The sequence below is a fragment of the Trachinotus anak genome, unplaced genomic scaffold (assembly GCF_046630095.1).
Source record: "Trachinotus anak isolate AG129_WGS33_773 ecotype Australia unplaced genomic scaffold, CSIRO_AGI_Tana_v1 ptg000002l, whole genome shotgun sequence".
In the NCBI taxonomy this organism is placed as follows: domain Eukaryota; kingdom Metazoa; phylum Chordata; class Actinopteri; order Carangiformes; family Carangidae; genus Trachinotus; species Trachinotus anak.
The window spans coordinates 26747522-26766478 of NW_027273853.1; the positions used below are offsets into that span (position 1 = coordinate 26747522).

At 39.6% G+C, this 18957-nt stretch overlaps 1 long non-coding RNA gene across 1 annotated transcript; it reads left to right on the plus strand.

Moving 5' to 3' along the window:
• The first annotated feature begins 313 nt into the window (after window positions 1-313).
• Window positions 314-7643, plus strand: LOC139627258 (uncharacterized). The gene is made up of 3 exons (XR_011692543.1): window positions 314-1133; window positions 3714-3954; window positions 5541-7643. It is a non-coding gene; the product is annotated as an uncharacterized lncRNA (long non-coding RNA).
• The last annotated feature ends 11314 nt before the right edge of the window (window positions 7644-18957 follow it).

An 18957-nucleotide genomic window follows, 5' to 3' on the forward strand; every position in this document is an offset into this window, starting at 1 on the left:
AACAGGAGTGAGATTTAGCTGGAGGCAAAGCCAGTAGTTTGTATAGCACCCTTCAACGAGAGGGGACACAAAGATGTAAAAGACATTAAGACAAGATATAAAAGATACACATGGAAATATAAAGAGACCCACAGAAAGAGGGTTGAAAAAGAGTAAAATAAAATAGAAGATAAAAAATAAGGTAAAATAGAAACAGGAGAATAAAAATTACAATGCAGCTGCAGCATGAATTGTCCCAAATGTAATGTTTTTAAATACAGCGGCAAACAGAGACGTCTGAAGCTGAGTTCAGTGCTGGTTTGTTCCAGAAATGTGGAGCAGAAAAACTGAAAAGCTACTTCTCTGTGTTTGGTTCTGACTCTGGGGACATTAAGCAGACTTGTCCTGACCTTCTTTGAGGTCCAGACGTTTCATAACAGAGCAGCAGATCAGAAATGTATTTTTGCCCTAAAGCGAGCGCTGGTTTATAAACCAGCAGTCGTATTTTTAAGTCAATTCTCTGACAAGCAGCGAGTTCAGTTCATAGCTTTAGAAAAACATATTGCCTTGCCCTCCAAAAGTTTTTAGCAACGCGTTGCACAACAAACTGTTGTTAGAACAACTTTTGAGTTTTTGTTAATGAGTTTACAGAAAGAAAAAGGGGCATGAAGAGGACACCTGTGGCCCAGTTTCAGGTCTAACAGTGGTTACTGCAGCCTGAGACCTTCACAGACCCGGCCAACAACAAGTCTCCAACCTCAACTACCACTGGTCGTTTGTCTCTACCCTCATTGAGCGCTCCTAGCTTTAGGGAAACATCTTAGTACTTTGTTAAGGTTAAAGAACATCTGTTGTCATGGTAACATTAATAAACATCTGTTGTAAGACCGATCATGGTCATGGTTAAAACTGAAAGGACAGAGGAAACGGACGGCTCCAGGAATAACGTATTTTTGTAGCCTAACCCAGATGTTAGCATCACCTTGGTTCCCTCGACAAAGAGCCGATGGGATTGTTACATTGGCTTTTGAATTATTGCAGGAAATAAACTCTGTGACAAACAGAAGTTAATGGGACTTACATGTTTTGTTCAGCTGGATAATCTTCAGTAATTAACACCACTTTTATGATTGCTGAAGTCTGGTTGCGGACTGGTGAGTAGATCTGTTTTTGTGTTTGACCTGATGACGTTTAACTGGACTGGGATATTTACTGATGTATTTTGGGTCGTAGAATAAAACGTTAAAATGTCTTGAGCTTGTGTTAAACACAAACCTTATTTCAGTCATCTCACCAAAAACCCATTTACAGAACCCAGAGACAGGATGAGGGAACCAGAAGTGCCAAAAGGCAAATAATGTCCAGGATAATTTCAACTGCAAATAAAACTATACAGTGAAAAGTTTGTGTGTCCAAACTTTTGACTGGTACTGTAGTAAAATGACTTTTCAGAGCCCTGAGCAGTGTCTGCAGGTTTGCCTTTAGGTTGCATTCAGCCTCAACAACATAACCACCGTGCAGCTTGTGAAATCTGCAGTTTTTAGAGGTCAGGATTGCAGGTGAGCTTCTCTGTCACAGGTTAACCTCAGGGTTCAGATTAAGCCCCTCCCCTCTCTCCTCCTGACCCCGCCACCTGCTGCGTTGCTCTTTATCATCTAATTGCTGCATTATTCAGCCGGCATCTCCGAAGGTTCAGCCGCTGCTGGATTTATGGTCTGGCTTTAAGTCAGAGGTAGAGCAACACATTAGGCAGATCAGAGCGGCCTGTGTGGAATTATTACGCTCACTTTGCTGCACAGGAGGGGGATTAATTAAAGAAAACACAGAGGTGATACATCACCAGCCCGTCACTTCATTTCCCACAGCAGACGCACAGACTGTGGCTACACTGGATACCACGCACACTGTGAGGCCGCTCTACTCAGGAAAGCACCACAAAGATTACCACGAAGGTTTCAAACATCAGGCCTCATGTTTCAATACACGCCTGTTGAATAATAAAACACAGCCCTGCTGCCCTCATGGGATAATCAATAGGAAACTTATGGTTTAACTTTATATTTTATGAAAGTGGTAAAATAAATAACTATGCAAATATAAACTGTGGTGTGGCATTATTCTTAATTAGCTGCACCTCTAAGGTCTCGTTATGTCCGTAACACACTGCTGTAAAACTAGAGGCCACTTTGTTAACTGTCAGTTTCATGAGCTTTAAAGCACAGTGACAAACCATAGGTTTCTGAATAAGATAAACTGATGTGTCTTTGTATTTGTAGTACATGTTTTAAATTTAGTTTTTCAACAAGACTTATTGTAAAATTGGCTGTTAGGGCTGTAACTAATGATTGTGTTTTTTATCGATTCATCTGTTGCTTTATTTCCCTATTAATTGATTAACTAGTATAAAAATCATCCGTCACAATTTGTTCAAGTTGATATATTTAAATTCACAAAATGACTATAAAGCAAAAATGTATTCATGCTGTCTTGGGCAGGAAGCTTGGTGACGTACTAACATGCTAGTGTTAGCCAGCCACAGAAGCCAAAACATAGCTCCGTTTGCTAAGTTGCTAACTAGCAAAAAAATTTTAAAAGAAAGAAAAAAAACTTAATAAAAGTTAAACATTCAGTTTACAAACACAGATGGTGGAGTCAAAAAGCAAATATTAACATTTGAAGATTGGAACCAAATAATGTTTTTTTCTTAAAAATTGACCTAAGAAATTAACCAACTATCTGAATAGTAGTTGATTAAATTGCTGTTGATGGAGAAATTTACGAAATGACGAATAAGAAAAAATGTATTGATGCTCTCTTTTGAAGCCTGTGGTGGTGGAAGCTAACACATATTCATGGGGCAAGCTGCTAAGCTAACTGCTAACATGCTAGTGTTTCAGTCGAGATTCTGACTGAAACATGTTCACACTGACAATCTGACAAACTGAATCCAGCTCAACCTGCCTGCAGCCTGAGATAATGAAGAGCATGTAGAGTGAGGATGTAGAGAGTCAGACTGGAGGTTTATTCTCATATTCAAAATGATGCACTCATCTCAACTACACATTATGAATTAATTAAAGTTTAATTATTCTTGATTTGAGAGGAAGCTAATGTCATAAAGACATGACGGCGTGCCTAGTCTGTCACTTTCTCTTTCACAAACATTAAACTGCCTTCTGGTTCAGTCAAGAAAGATCTATATGCAGATTATTGAAGCTGAAAGGAAGCATGAGACACTAACTCTGGCTCCGTTGCCACCAATTGTTAGATCTCATTACTCTGAGTGAGAGCTAATGTATCTCTCAAAGTCCTGGTAGCTCATCTAGTGAAGCGATCGGAGGATTGTGGGTTCACATTCTCTCTGGCATTAAAAACATGTTTCTCTCATGATGCGTCTTCTACATCAAGGCCCAACTGAGAAACTGGAAACTGTTTTTTAAAACCGTGTTTATCAGAAATGTCTCTCCCTGTTGTATAATTAGACACGTTCCCGTCTCTGCACACTGTTCACACTGGACAGGAGGTCATTCTCAGGTTGAGATGTGAACGTATAACTTCACTCTGCAGCTTTGTTTTCCTCCCTGGTAAAACCCAGTGGAGCAGCCTCTGCTGGATGTCTGATGATGCTCCCCGGCAGCTCATTCATCTGAGGATGAGCAGTAAACAATGGAGCAGTATGAGTTCTGTTTTCCGGAGACTTTGATCCATCCTGCTTCTTATCGCCTGTTTTTCAGAATCGCCTGCAGGGCTTCATTTCCACCGGCTCGCAGGGCCCGTCCATTTATCTGAGGGGTTTACATACAACGCCAACGGGAAGACGACCTTCCTCCTGTGTTACAGACGAGGATGTTATCTGGAGGAATTTAACTGACAGGCCGTCATATGTGGATAAGAACATTCACAGTGAGATTACATCACACCAGCCGCTCGGAGGGTTTGTTGTAGAGTCTCCAAAGAGATGAAAAATAGCAGCAGGTGAAAACAGATCTGTAAACGTCCTCAAAGTTTTAAGTTTCGACTCATCATCTTGTTGCATCCTCCTCTTCAAGATTATCCTGAGGCACCAACATTCACGTAATGTCAGCGGAAGGAAAAGTGCATTAATCCATGTTTTCTTGTGCCAATTGTCTTGTAAACCAACCTTCTGTATTTTCTTTTCATCTTAATATTTGTATTTTCCAAAAAGTTCAATGTTAAACTTGCTTATATTGGTGCAAATTGAGTTTTTGTTTATTTATTCATTCAAGATAATCATGAAAAGTATAAAACAGACAAAGAGAAAAAGAGATAAACCTCAATTAAAGAAAAAAAGTTGATTTAAGCAGAAGACAGAAATGAGTCTTTTCACATCCGTCTGAACCGGGACACACACTCAGTGCTCAGCTCAGCGTCTGATTTAGCCAATATATAACCTGAGCAATGACTCAGGTGTTTCAGTTTTATCAGTGGAGACTCATCATGTCGATTTAATCAGGAAACGTAGCAGCAGGTCACTGCACAAATGAATTCCTGCTTACAAATGAGCTTTAGTTTTTGTTTCTAAATTGAGACACCAACTGATGTGACTGCATCCTGCAGCACTGCGGCACTCCTCCAGATTAAAACGCTGATGGAGACAACAAATTAAAACTAATTCTGCTTTTAAAAGGAGAGTTTGCTCACTTTAAGACAACGAAGCATTTTTACAGACCCATTCCACAAGTGAAATATATATATCTTCATTTATTAATCTTCTCTTGTTCTTGTTTTTCTGCCTTTAGAGCATTTCTGTAATTGTTTTCAGGATTGTGTCTGTATGAATAATGTTAACTTTTTGATTAATTAATTTAATCTATTATGGGTAAAAGGGATCTTTAGAGGTTGAAAGTGTCCAGCCTTCCTACTGTATTCACACGGAGAAGAAGAGAAATTTTAACAGGTTTAATGTTCAAAGCAGGTCTGACTTTGTTTGACCTGTCCAGGCTGCTTTTCAGTCTGTATCTAGTCATCCTTTTCTTCTTCATCGTAGTCTTCTCTTGCTGGACCTCGTGCAAGAATCACTCTAATGAATCGATTTATTCTTAAGCTGCAAATTCAAACGATATTTGTGGAATTCATCACTTTTCTCGTGCTTCTTCTTCTCTGAGGAACAAATGAATTTCATAAGTGGTCCAGACCTGTCGCACAAGTCGTGACCCAAAATCACAAAATCCTAATCTGAATGAATGTAGAGTTCGCAAATGACAATCATTGTCATCATGGCTGCCAATTTACCGAGAGGTTTTTCTAGATTCTAGGATTTTATTGTCATATTTTGGCACAGAAAACTCTCCCTCCTCCTGCTCTCGCTGCCTCAGGGTCGTTCTGCAGGTCACTGTCCTGTATCATCCTCTGTTATATCAATGACAGTGTAAAATCACCTACTGTTGGCTGTAATATCCTCTGTGGTGTAATATTTCGATGATTGTTATGTCCTCTTGACAGCCTCTCATATTAGTCAAGGGCTGCTTCGCTTCTATTAGACTTTTTTTTTTTTGTGGCTAAGTTCATGTCAAACCGTTCTCTCTCTATTTCTTTCACAGTACACGGCGCTGACACTTCGCTGGCAGCTGTAAGACTAATATTTTCCAATGGTTTCTGGTCCGCTCACACCTCTGCTGACGCTGCTAAACGTGTGATGTTCTCGTCTGCTCATTTCTGACAGCAGGGACCTGAAGCTCCGTGGAGTGAAATCCCCTTTTTTATTCTGTTTGGTGATGTTTTTACAAATAAAATTTGCCGCCCAACAGGTGGAACAGGTCATCTTATGTGGAAATTTTAGTGTCATGCTTATGCTAATGATGCTAACACGCACCTACTCATGAAAAGGTGACATTCATCAGGCTGAAATTAGCATTTTATGACAAGTCTGTGCATTTTAGAGAGTTTGGTGAATCTGACCTGGAACATTTACACAAGCTCAGACTCTCAGAGAAAAAAGTCAGAGAAGTTTAGGAGAAGAAAGTTTTCTTGCATGAAGCTCAATCTTTTATATTGGGGCCACTAAAAAAATTTTCTAGAAAAAAAGTCGTAGTTTTGGGAATAAGTTTTTATTATAGGAATAAAGTCACAGTCTGACTGATATCTGTTTCCTCAGCAGACCATTGTAAAGTGTCCTTATGGGAGGTTTAAGCAGGTCTATAGTTGTCATTGTAAAATGTGCTGTTGTTGTTAGGATGTGGACCTTTTGTTTTCCCTCCCTCATGTTCGTTTGTCCCCAGTTTGATCTCTGTGCCTGTATGTGTGTGTGTGTGTGTGTGTCAGCTGGGCGTGGCTTATCATGATCTCTCAGGTCTCCATACACACCTGCTCTTCATCATGTGATCAACTCCACAACCAGCTGCTGCATAAAGGACCAGTTTAACTCACCGTTCTCCAGATCATTACATCTCTGTGTGTGGTACTAACGCTTCGGCCAAGCTCTGTCCGTTACCTTTTTTTCTGTGTCTTAATCCTTTCATTCCTGAGCTTCAGATCCATACTCCTGCTACCTGCCACGCTCTGCTCCTGTCTCATCTTGGGTTTTGTTTTTAGTGGATTCCTGTTTTGTTTGACTCCCCTGTCTGCCCTGCTCTGTGACTCCTGCCCATCTTGGCCATGACTTGACCTTTTACTAAAACTACAATAAAAGTTTTGTTGTTTTTACCACTACTCTGTGTTCAGATCTATACAAAAACCATACAACTGTGGGTCCTTTTTCCCCGTGAGGGCCCCAAGCATTTACTGGGAGTGTGGACCTCTGGTCATTTCCTCACCCGTCATATCAGCTGATCAGCTTAGTGAAACACGACACACTGTGTTTTATTTACTCGGCTCAGTTTAAACTGATTGAATCATGTCTGCAACAGAGCAGAAACATCTTACTCTCTCTCTTCACAGTAAGAAACAGCCCGACTGATTCCACAGTCTTTCTGAAGCCAGTCTGCTGAAAAGAAAACCAAATCATAGTCACGTTATTAAATGCTATTTGACGACAGTAAATGCCTGTGGTCGGATGTGCGCATCTGATTTTCAGAGAACTGCTGAAATGTGCTCCGCTGGGAGGGAAAGTGGATTATGAATAATAAAGAGTTTCCTCCAAACTTTCACACTGAGATCAAACTGTTCAGATTCCTGCTGTAAGAAGACGTCAGGATAAACCTCGTGTGGATTAACTCGTCTGTTCACAACCGGAGTTCACAGCTTAGCCTTGTGGAGGTTTACAGTACAATAAAGTCAGTGGGTGTGGGTTCAGCTGCCCCCAGCAGCAGGTGGAGCTGCTCTGGTCAGGGGAGTCTGGTTTCTGGTTTCCGTGGTGATTATTCTGGATGGTTGTCAGGGTGTGCCAGCCAGTTGCTGGGGTGTTACTATGGCGTGTTTAGGTGATTGACAATCTGCACAGTTGGTTGTTAAGGTGGTGGTTTGTTGCTAGGGTGTAAGAAGTGGTTGCCAGGGTCTTTCAATTTAGTTGCCATTGTGAATATTTTACAATATGTGAATATTTGTTGGCTGAAATACTCAATCAACAGCAATTTAGCCTAATAGATTTGGCTTAGCAAGTTAGCAACCTAACTAACCTTAACAGTGTTTTGGCTACTGTGGTTGGCTAACATTAGCAGTTAGCAGTTAGTATATTGGCAAGCTTCCAGCACCACCTGTTTCACAAGACAGCATGATACAATACATTGATAATAATACATACAGATACAATACAATCAAGACAATTTTGTTCTTTAGTCATTTAGTAAATTACTACATTGACGGCAATTTAACAATACCAATAAAACCTAAAGGATGAGGAGCAGGAAGGGGAGGAAGAGGAGGAGGGAAGACATAAGGAACAGAAAGAGGAAGAGGAAGGATCTTTAGAAAGATGATGTGTTTGAACAGAGTTATTTTTCACCCATTATTTTCTGACTGAATCAGATTACAGACGAAATATTAAACGAGTGAAAAATGTTTTATTTCAAAAATAGAGTGGAGTGACCGTAATGAGCAGATATTAGGATGAGTGCACATCTGCTGCACAAGACTTAAATAGCTCCAGTCTTTAATAACTCCACCGCCGCCACCAAACACCGTTACATGACGGAGTCTCCATCCTGCTGAGTGACTCAGTGATCACACTGATCAGACTCCAACATCTAAAAGATGGAAGAGGCTGTTTTAGAAATTGATTTATTGGTTGCATTATTTTTATTTGGCCTCCCTGTGCTCATTGATTAATCCACAGAGTAGCTACATTTATGCACTTCTGATTAAACCCACAAGAACCAATCCCTGCAGAGCTGAGGAGGCAGAGGGCCAATCAGGCATCAGAGGAGGCGGACCAATCCACTGGAACACAACAATCCTATTAGCTTGAGGATACTACTCCTGATTCCTGCAAATTTAGAGAAAATCACTGTTGCAGTTTGGTTAAGTTCAACAACTTCCAGCGCCTGTTAGTGTTAATGATTGTTCTGCATTTTGATTTAAATACTTATATTGTCTTAGTTCTGCTGCTGTCATGACACAACATACATATTACCACACTGAGAGACAGAGTGAGTATTAATGGGTGAAACCATGTTAAGTACTCATGCTGCCACGATAGTAGATATTTATGGGAGCTTTAGTTTGTGTTCACAAAGTAATGTTAAACTGTCACTAACTACCAGAAGTGTCATTTCCTTATAGCCAGTGTTGTATTTGAGGCTGAAACTGAAAGGAATATTGAAAGAAACCCCAGATGCTCAATTTCCAGGTTACTTCCAGGTTAATCTGGAGGTGACGCTGGACCTCAGCTCTGTACTGTGCTGATTAAAGATGAGACTTCACATTTGAATATTTATTACAATATTTCTTGTTAGTGTTTGTCAGTTCCTGCAGACACTTGAGGCCTTTAAATTTCTCTTCCTCACTCAGCCCACCACTCAGCTCTCTCTGGAGTCATCAAACTAAATATCTGAGTTCATTTAAACATGAAGTATTATTGAAACCACTGACTCCAGGCCAGTCAGTGTGGTTACAGATGTGTTTCAGCTGATTACATCATGGGCTGAGAGCTGAGCGTGGGCAGTGACATGAAGCTGATGGGAATCAACTGTAAAAGCACTCAAAGAAAATGGACATTTGAATGGAGGGTAATATATTGAGATACTTTTACAGCCTTTCTGCAGAGTTTAAGGTTGTGCTAACCAACCTTTTCCTGACATCACTTTTAAAGATGTACCATTAAAAAAATATTAGACGCTCCTGCCCTGCCATGTGCATTTAAACACCTCTGTGGTCAAACAAATAAATGCATTTCCTGTGGTTGCTTCACAATAAAAGTGTTGTGAACTGCAAGTATTTTAACCCCTGTCTGCAGTGGCAGTGTTAGGCCTATTTCTCATCCATTTAATGCTTAATAACTAACCATTAACGATGGTTAATGCCTTAAATTGAAGAAGACACTTGTACCTTTTACTGTATAAATATAAATTACTTAATTTATTTGTCTCCATGAAAATATAGGACACTGAATACACTTTTATGATCAAATAAAAATATTTATTGTTTTATTGTTTTTGTAATGTTTTTAAATGCCTTTAGATGGCCTTCAATAATTGTAATGGAAATACAAACGTGGTTTTCATTAATTACAAAACAACAGTAGCATATATAAACTTCTAATTTTGCATATTTGTAGCTTAAATGTTGCTAATAATTTTGAAACCAGTTCTACAGACCTTTGGTTAAGGAGCAACTTTGCTTGATCGCTTGACATCCTGCTGGCTCCAGGTGTCCAGGTGAAAGAGCAGAGAGGATGAAGATGTTAGAGGAGGAAACATCAGAGAGACTCAGCCTCATGTTGGAGCCTCAGTCAGACCCAGACTCAGATGAGGAGTCTGTTGAGACCAGAATCAGAGACTAGCAGACGGATCAGAACCGTTACCGTAGTCTGCATCTTTTATTTGTTGTTTGTTAGCTTGTAACTGGCAGTGGCTGACACAGTGCTAGTGGTTGTGCTACTGCAAAATGTTGCTCTCTGTACTGACAAGGTTTCAGGTTTATTTAGCCCCGCCCCTGTCCATGCAAGTTGACAGGATTGGTTCCTTAGGTTATATGACGTATAAATCCCTGACTCTCTGAATCTGTTTTTATGAGACTGTCATTGGTTCACTGCAGTTCAAGGTCGAAATTATTTCACTCATGAAACACTGCATGGAAATGTTCACAAAGTTAACACTTGATTTTCATCACAAGGTTCTTTAAGGATAAAAAATTCATCATAATCCTTGTGTGTGTCTGACATTCATCTTTTATTCTTTGAGATTCTGGACTTAAGTTTCCCACCTGCACATCGATCCACTAGAGGAGCCAACTTCTGACATTTGGATGAATCACAGAAAGCTACTGTTGACATCAATGTATGAGCCTGTTATAACATTTTAACTTGATGAAATTTAACATGTTGATATAAACATAACTATATCTGTAATTTTATCTCATCTGATATTAAACAAATTTCCCCCAAAAATGACAGATGCTCCTGTGTATCTGATGGTCTGACTGCAGCTGCCCCAACACTCATGTTGACCAGCAGGAGCTCCATTAATCCATCACTGAAACTGACTGATGGGTCTGCCCTGTCGCCTCCTGGAGCTCGAAACAGCAGCTTCCAGCAGTCAGATAACAAACGTCACCGTCTCAGCAGCAGCAGCAGCAGCAGCAGCAGAGCCATTATCCCACAGTGTGTTATCAGGGATGGATGAGGAGGAGGAAGAGGAGGAGGATATCAGCTCCTAATCTTCCCCACGTTGCTGTCTGTTGCTCGCACTGCCGCCGCCACCAACACCAACATCACCACTGCTGCAGCAGCAGGCCGGGGAAAATGGATTCTTAACGCCCGCTGCAAAAACATTCCTCCTCCTCCTCCTCCTCTTCCTCATGTTCCTTCGTGTTCGTCTTCCAACAGTTTGGTGAAAAATTAAACCTTGGCTGAGGAGAGAAGGAGTGGAGCTCTCTGACCACAAACAAACAATCAGTCTGGTTTTAATTATCAAGAGAAAACCTCTGTGTAGGTGAGGGAGTTAAAAATGATGTTCAGGGGTGTCCAACAACCACACACACACACACACACACACACACACACACACACACACACACACACACACACACACACACAATCACTTTATAGAGGTGAGCTTAAACTAGCTGCCTTATCTTTTTCCAGCTGAAGGAAAAAGTAGATGACTGTTATGACTATAAAAATAAGAGTAATAACCAGTTAACTGGAGTCTGAGTTATACACATGTGAAATAAGAAAATACAGAGTCAAATTCAGCAGTTTAAAAGTCAGTGAATAAATCAAAATTCTGATTTATTCCTTAAATTAATTCACCATTTATTGTGATTTTAGTTTCACCAGATGCCAAGTATTAAATGAAAGAGACAGAATTATTGGTCTGTGAAATGGTTTGTCATCCTGCAGGTTTAGTTTAGCTTCACAAATGTTGAAAACTGGGGAAAAGAAAACAAAGAGCAGCGACTGTGTGCAGGTGAGATGAGGATTCCTCCGGAGAGTTTTATAAAAATGTCAAAGAGGAGGAGACGCCGGAGGTGAAGATAACCAACAATGACACAGACGGCAGCAGGTTTGTGACCTTTGAACGCTTCAGAGAACTTTACAGTGCGAAACTCTGTCTGAAGGTCTCCAGAAAACTGAAAAAGTTCAGAGAGCCTAAGAAGAGCTGGAGTTGTCTTAAACAAAGTGGAAACATTTGCTGGGACGAATCATCTCAATTACATCAGTAAAAATGCATCGTAACTGTCCTTCAGAACAACACCTGCATTTTCTGATCGATCACTGCTGAAAAATAAATCTGTTTTATGATGTGATTGCTATGTGGCTCTAAGCATGGGGAACCTTTGTCACCATGGTTACAATAACAATGGTGGTTATGGTCGGTAGGCGAACAACAGTCTCCCATGTCAAAGTCCTGTCACTGTGCCAAACCTACAAGAATCTGAAGATGTTCTTTTTAGGTTCTTGCAGGAATCTGGATCATATCTGGAAATTTTTTTTATGACATGTTACAATGCCGTGATCGGAGCATTTTGTGCAGTGATGTGTTTTGAACAATACGACGACTGTTTCCACCAACATACACAGATTATGAAGCTTCTGGCAAATTCTTAATTGCTAGAAACTTTTCTGTGTTGCAAACCTCAGTAAATATTATTACACTTCCAGTTGAGCTCTGCTTCAGTCTTAAAAGTCAGAAAGTGAAAACAGCAAGAAAAAGCAACACACTGGGTGAAGGATAAACAATGATTTATTGCACACATTCCTAAAAAAATAATCACAGATGAAAACACCTGTGCAAGTCGGTGGAAACCATCTTTATATGTTCACACTTCACAAGAGCTGCTTCAAGTTCAGTTCACCAAGGTTCATTTCTTGTTGTTTTTTTTTTTTAAATTATTTTTCAGTACAGCCTCGGTCGTAATCCTGTACACACTGTACATTTTTTCATGGAGATAGATAGATAGATAGATAGATAGATAGATAGATAGATAGATAGATAGATAGATAGATAGATAGATAGATAGAAACTTTAATGATCCCAGAGGGAAATTCAAAATTCCAGTCGCTCACAGTGACACATTAGAAAAAAAATATATACAATATATACAACCTACAGCTGAGGCGCAGCAGAGATTATTGATCAGTGATCAGCTCCCTAAACAATCAGGCCAGTCGTTTATGAAAGGATTCCTATTCTTAACCATCCATTTGAGTGTCTGAAACTGTCATTTGAAGACATGTATTTTTCCTTTTTAAAATAAATCTTTTACCCACTTGAGAGCAGCAGTGGGTGAAAACACCAGAAGCTCTCCTGTTATTATTATTTCACTTAAATCCAGTTTAAACTTCTGACTGCACTTGAAATGTTGAGTCGTAGCCTGTGTGAGTCTCTGCAGCTTCATCCTCAGATAAACTGAGCTACAACATCTTCAGCCTTCATGCTGCTCCTGTGTCTCCACTGTTGTTTAATCTGATCTGACTGAACAGTCAGAGTCTTTTGTTCCTGCTCTTTTGAATCATTTGTAATCTGTCTGTTAACACCTGATGTATGAATAAAGATTTAATCGCTGTAGTCGACACTAAAGTGATGAGTCTGGTTTTCTTTTACAAAATTAATGAGAAAGCCATTTAACATGATGCTGCCAAACACATGCTGCACAGTCTGTTCCAACAGTTTAACACACACACAGATTATTTATTGAGCTGATTGATTTATTCATACGGTCAATCTGCATTTATTCTGATTCAATGAATGTAAATGAGTCACAGAGATAACAGCTCAGGTTACACATGAAAACTGCATTTCCCATCAACCAGGTTACATCCAAGGAAAAAAGAAAAACAAACATAGTGAAAATAATGAATGTTATTGCAGAAAAAACACTTTAAATGGAACCAAAAGCTGCTTTTTATTTCATGAAAATCTTGATGAACAGACGTCGTGTGTCCTGCTGCTCAGAACATTTATTTTGGTTAGTTGAATATTAAACATTTCCTCTCATCACTTCCTCCATCTTTAAACACTTTCTCTGAAATGTGAAATCATGTTATTATTACATAACACTGTTGTCCAGTGAAAACCACATATATCCCAAAATGTCAGCGCTCCAGTTTCCAACAGTTTAGGAGGAGACGTGCTGCACGAAAATATGAAATTATCGGCTGTGACTTAAATGTGTTTATGGTGAGTGATTCACACAGGTCTCCACAGGGTTTATATTTCTATTTCTTGTTTTGAATTTTGAACAACATCAAACTAAAGTTTGTCCCTGAACCATATGTTATATCTTTATGTTTTTTTTATCCTTTAGCTCGGCTGAGAGCTGGTTCTCTTCCTCTGACTGTTGAGGTTGGTCAATTAAAAATTCAGGAGGAAATCTATTGTGTGATCTGGGTGGAAAATGGGCCCCATTTTCCTTTGTGTTGTACAAATTATGGTGATTTAATGGTGAGATACATAATTTTCACTGGACTGTGTGTGTGTGTGTGTGTGTGTGTGTGTGTGTGTGTCCAAGGTGAAGGTTTGGAGCTGATGATTTTATTTATGAGATTTGAAGTCAAGAAAGAAAACATGAAAATCAATAGACCAAAGGTGTGTATATGTGCGTGTCCGAGTTTTTTATAATTTATACTTCCCAGCTCTGAACACACACACACACACACACACACACACACACACACACACACACACACACACACACACACACACACACACACACACACACACACCTCAGTGTGGTGAACTCCTCGCTGATCCATCGATACGAACACATCCCTCTCCTTCCTCCTCTTCCTCTCGGTTTAAAGACTCTGCCTCAGAGCGGACGAAGAATAACTGAGCATGTTTGATTTCATTTTTGAATTAAATTTTTCAAAGTGAAAAATCTGCAATCTTGTGCTCCATCATCCTTCTTCTTCACTCTGCTTCTCTCTGTTTATCATGAGGCAAAGAGCCTGCGGTGAAGATGATGAGTCTCCTCTGTGTCGAACAGGAGGTCAAGGACTGATGGGGTCAGAAGGCTCCTGGGCTTCAGCTGCAAAATATGACAGAGAGCAAACGACCAAAATGAGACTAAAAACTACCACAAAGAGACAAAAAATGACCTCAAAGAGACACAAAACAACTAAAGAGACACAAAGTGAAGATGAAGAGACTCAAAACACCTACAAAGAGACACAAAATAACAACAAAGAAATACAACACAACCATAAAGAGACACAAAACGATGCCAACCCACCAGCCACATGTCCAACAATTCTAACTACATTGTAGAAATGAAACTATTATTCCCATTAAAGTGAATTAAAATTGATTACTTTCCAAGTACAACAGTGTTGTTCACTTCTTCACTCTTTACCTCGTTTTCCTGAAGATCGGACGCCTTCAGCTGCCTCCACTGGTCACATGACCCTCGGGCCGTCGAGGGTCTTCTGTTGCAGGAGATAGTAACGTCTCTAAAAACAGCTGGAAACTGTGAACCACGTAAACATCCTCACATTCTAACTCTCACATCACATTCTCGGTTTGATTTCAGATCTGAGGCTGGAGCACAGAGACAAAAACCTCTCACTGACGGCAGCAGAGGGGATGTTACATGTCGCTCTTTTCAAGGGTAACCTCTGCACGCAGCCTCCCTCGCCTCTTCTTCTTCTTGTAGTCGATCTCACGCAGACAGGCAAGGTGAAAGGTCACAGCAGCTGGAGTGCTTTTAAAAGGATTACATGTATGTACCCAGCACCACGATGTCACTTCTGACCTCCAACAGAGACGAACATAGATTTTTCTGACCTGAAAAAACTGTCTCAGAGCTCTTCACCACCAACGCCGCTGCCTGGAGAAAAGGCCGCCACTCGCCTACAGAGAGCTCTCAGCGCTGGTGGTAATTGGATCCTGGTCTTCCTCTGCCCCCCTCCCCCCCTTCCTCTCTCTTCTCTCTGCTGGAGGTGTCATCATCAGCGCTCTAATAAGGCGAAGGCCACGAATGCCTTCAGCGAGTCATTATTCACAGTAATGACTTCCCGCTCAGCTCTGAACACACTCGGCTCCTCGTTTACAGGACGGCTTGTATCTGCACGCACGGAGCCGGGCTGCAGCTTAAAGACTCAGGTCATCGGATACTAAAACACAAACTGAAAATAGTCCAGTTCTGCTGCTCAGCAAGGACACAGCCAAACTTTTACTGATTGTGTTTCTTCGCTTAAAGTGGCCACAAAGTATTTAAACAAAACTGAGCTTTCCCAAACTCAAAGAGCTCTGCCAGCGAAGTGAGGGTGAAGATGAACTAACTTATTATGTTAGGAGCAGCTTGGGAACGACTGCTGGTTAACATGAAGTGTTTATTTCACCTGCGTTCAGCACAACAACAGACACACAAAAATATGTGAATGAGAACCTCTATATGTTGACTTGTTCCTGCATTAAAACACAGTAACGGTCAGTACAGTCAGTCTGGCTGTGACGAGTTCTGTCAGAGTTGCTGAATGAAAAGATGATACAGAAGAAGAGATTCAGCCATTTCAACGTTGTTGAGGTGTTTCACTGTGGACAGAGCTCTCTACAAGAATAATGATGATAATAATAATAATAATAATAATAACAATAATAATAATCTCTCCTATGAATGAATGTAAAGAAAAGACAAAAAAGTAATTTAACGACATGAGTCTTGTAAGTGACTGATTTTTGTAAAACAACCTCAGGCTTCAGTTGCATCCTTGTCTGATCTGGTTTTTCTCCATTTGAAACAAAAAGGTTAAAATATATTATAAATAATAAATATTGTTTATAATAATTATAATAATAAATATTGAATATTGTGGTATTTTTCACAATATCAAAGAATCTTTTTTTTTTCAGTTTAGCACAGTCAAGTGCTGTTAAGTGGCAGCATCACTTATACCTGAAACATGAAATACAACAAATTAATTATATTATGGTTCAAAAAACAACTGTAACATAAAATACTGTAATATAATTTCATATTATTAAAACAAACTGATTCATAAAATGCAATAATATAATTATATAGTTTTTTTTTTTAATTTCAGTGATACTGTATGTTCATTTTTGGACATCGCCCAAGTCTAGTTGGTACCACAGGCATTTATTTTAATAGCGTCAAATTAATTAACACATGTTTATCATATGGAAATAAAAAATATATAACTTACATTGAAGTTTGCAATATAACTTGACTTGAAAATAAACAAAAATAAATATGTTGAATATGTAAAAAATAATTGAATTTTGAGTTTCTGAAAGCACACACTCAGCAGTGATTGTGATCTACCCTCCCTGGGGGGGACTCTGTGGTCCTGAAGACCTTTAATCTCTATATCTCACTCAGAGTTGTCTGTTCAGTGAACTGAGATTCGAGCTTGAGTGAGTTGTTCTCTGGGCTGAAGCACAAACTAACCCCTAAAATCTCATCATTTGCTGTTTGTGCCTTGGTTCCTGGTTCATAACAGTTTGTCATTATATAAATTGATTCATTACACTTTAACCTCAGAGTTAATTTCTGCAGCTCCTCTACAGCTTCTTCTGTAACATAAAAAAACCCGGACTTCATTCAGATCTGCAGCTGCAGTCGGTCTCAGTGTGCGATCATCAGTGTTTGTCTGCTCCCTTGAATCTGATGATGTGGTGTCCTCAGAAAACCAAGAGCATGTTTTATTCATCACTCCATCAGTTTGTGCCTCTGAAGACGTGGATTTCCTCAGTAACGGGACACAACGCGACACGCTAACTGCTAACACAGGAAAAAATCCTATTCTGCTCTCTTTACACAGCCTTTATATTTCAGTTTATTCTCTTTTCCCTTCCTCCATCTGTTGTAGGATTGAGACGGTTTACAGTTATTATTACTATTATCAATGTTCCTGCAGCACAGTGATAATGTCACCGGGTTTAAAAAGCTGTTTCACCCTCTGGAAGAATGGAAGTGATGATAATCTGAAATGGACTTTACTGTATTTGGTTTGAACACTGGCCTTTATCCTCCCTCCTCTGAATTACTGAATCATTAATACTCCTTAAAGTCTCATGTTTTCTCAGCAAAAACACACAATGTGGTCAAAGTTAAAAAATAAACTTTGATAGTTGAGAGAAAAACTTTTCACGGCATCTTCAGTCTCGTTCATTTGTGAAAGAAGCAGCAGCAGTGTCGACAAACCGGCAACAAAATTGCAGCTACAGACATAATTTTAGCTCTTTTTCCTCTAGCTTCAGTAACTTAATACAGTCTCATTAGCATGTATGTCCTCAGGCTTTGTGAGGAAATGAAGTGAATTCCTGAGGTTTACTTTCACTGTCTGAACACATATCGAGGCTGGCAGCAGGAACCAAGGTCTTAATCCAACAGATAAGGACATTTAGCTTGTTTTACCCATACACACATGTAATATATGTACATATATTGAATTTCCATATATGAAATATATGTACAAATAAAATAAAAACACATCTGTAAAAATTATATACTATATAAAAACTGATTAGTAATTGGAAGCCACATCCACTATCAAGCTAAAGCAAACATACAACATAAATAATTACACTTATCGTTCTGTTACGTGACTTTTGGTCACAACAAACTCCTGAGTCTGGATCTGACTCAAGTGGCAACCCACTGCCGTCAATTACACGGTAGCCACGCCCTAATGTATACCCTGCTTTATCATCTATTTTCCACTAAATGGACCATAATTTAAAAAATTAACATCATGTTGTGTTGAAGAAGACTTGGAACTAGAGATTAAGACCATAAACTCACCAGGAAAACATTTACTGAGGTAGTAGTTGAGAAGTTGAGACATTTTCCCATAGACTTCAATACAATCTGACTTCTTTTTCAACCAGTGGAGTCGCCCCCTGATGGTCAGTAGATAGAATTCAGCTTTAAGACACTTTAGCATTGACTTAACAACCAGCGACTTTACCGTGTTTTTATATTATTTAAAAAATAAATTTGTCAGTTTGTTTTGAACAAACCTTTAATACAGGTATCTGTAAATAATAGAAAATATTTGTCAGAAAAACCACAGTTTTTAATCATTCAGTCGTAGTTTCTGTGGTTGGTTGTTTCCAAGTTCATTTTGTATTTCATATTCTCAGTATGTGCTTATTTCATGTCCTCTGTGTATAAACTGAGTCTGGGTCTGATGTTGTGAACCAGAATCTCTCCTCCATCACCATCACGCCATCGAGCTCAAACAGCTTCAGGCAGTCTGTCGGCAAAACGCTGCTGTTTGAAACAAACTGCCCCTTTTTGTGTTAACTGAAGTCTGCAGAGCCTTTCCTCCACACGGCGAACGCAGCGCAGCATGAATATAAAGTGGAGAAGAAGAAGTCACTGATGTCTCAAAGAGCAGTTTTCTGTCAGAGGGGAAGAGGCGGCGGTGTGAGAGGAGACGCTCAGCGGGAGGCC